The following is a 1,881-nucleotide window of genomic DNA, read 5'->3' as shown; positions in this document are numbered from 1 at the left end:
ACACTCTAGGAACTACACCAGATCTCTCTCTCCCTCTCCCCCTCTCCCTCTCTCCCTCCCTCTCTCTCTCTCTCTCTCTCTTCTCTCTCTCACTCTTCTCTCTCTCTTCTCTCTCTCTTCTCTCTCTCTCTCTCTCTCTCTCTCTCTCTCTCTCTCTCTCTCACACACACACACACACACATACACACACACACACCACCTGTTGGCCTCATTGCGTGGTTCTTGAGTGTCTCTCCAGGGGAGGCAAGTCAATCTCACCTCACTCAAATAAGATCAGACTTAGCCAACCTATGCCTCCAAACAGGGGAATCTAAAGGCTTCTGATCAAACTGTCTGCACAAATGTGGGGCTTTCCTGTGTCTCAGCCACACAGGATGAGTCTCAAGCACCATTGCTGCATAGAGTGGAGCCAGGATATAGGTAAGAGTGGGTAGTCAAGAAAGGGCCAGAGTGGGAGGTACAGCTTGTTAGGATGTAAAGGAAAGGGACAGGCCATCTTATGACAAGAAAGCTTCCTTTGTTAGAATCCTGTAGGAGATCTGTTGGAAGATAACTACTACATGAAATAAGTATTTCTATGTATACACTCAAGATTGACTTAAGTCTCATTTCCTGACATTTGAACCATACCAAGTAATAACCCAAGCCTCCCTTGGGGAGTCAGGCAAATAATCAAAGAAGACCATCGTCAATCGCCACCACCATTCCTACTTTCACTGAGGTCTGTTTGGGATACAGGCTTCTTCTTCTGTATGTCTGACCAGTCCTTCCTGGCAGGTCCAGCTTGCCCAATATTGACGCTGACATGTTGAGAGCACCAGCAGTGGTTCAGGGGACCTGGGCTCTAAAACTGTGTTCATAACAACTCTATTATGTCTATTCAGTTCTGTCTTCACCTTTTTAAAAGGAAAGGAAGCTGGAGAGCCATACACAAAAAAGTCTCCACTGTGGCCCTGCCAGGAGAAGCAACTATCCAGTTTGGACAAAATATAATTAGAGAAAGCTGGTATGATAGCAGTACCAGAATCCCAGCTTCAGAAGCTCTGTTGGGCCTCTTCCAAAGACAGTTTTAACACCACCTACTCTACCCCCTCCCAAGCTTAGGCTGGGGTTGTGTGTATAAAGGGTCCTTCCCTTCTGACCTGAGATTTTTCATGATCATCTCCTCTTGGCTCAAGGCAAACTATAGACCCAGTATACTCTAAATTTATTGGCTATGTTCTGAACATGATAGATTTTAAAATATGAAACTTTTTCTATAAAGGACTTGGTAAGATGTCAGAAGTAAGAGTTTCTCAATAAACCAGGTGTGCCAAGTACAGAGATGTTAATCCGGGGACCAGTTTCCTAGCAGTTCCCTGCCCTGTGAGTGAAGTATTTTGAGCCATTCTTACAAATTCCAGGACATCCACCAGAAGCTAGGAGGGTGGCTGTTGGCAGATGGGAGCAGAGGCCTCCTACCCTCGGAGTGGGCAGGAAGCCTCTCCTGGATACCACCCCTGTGACAAGTCTCCTTCGAATGAGAGGAAAACCAGCAGAGAATTAGAGGAGAAAGAGAAAAAGAAAAATTCAGTAGCAAAGAAAGGAGAAAGTTTAAAAAACAGTTTTAGTGTTTCTTCTATTAGGTGCCCAGTATAAAATGTTCAGAAAATTGAGAAAAAGATATTTTTAAAAGATGACCCATAATCTGATAATTTGGAGAAAATCACTTAAAATTTTTGTGTATGTATTTGCATACTTTTCTATGAATTTATATATATAGATAAGTTTTAAAACAATGGAACATACAGGAGTGGGCAAAAATAGGTTTATAGTTGTATGTGAAACAGTTTATTCTTGTAATATTATTTATTAATTATTGTATTATTTTCATATGAACAA

Source organism: Furipterus horrens, unplaced genomic scaffold (assembly GCF_987537825.1).
Source record: "Furipterus horrens unplaced genomic scaffold, mFurHor1.1.pri manual_scaffold_6, whole genome shotgun sequence".
NCBI lineage: Eukaryota > Metazoa > Chordata > Mammalia > Chiroptera > Furipteridae > Furipterus > Furipterus horrens.
Note: the sequence above shows the minus strand (reverse complement) of the source record.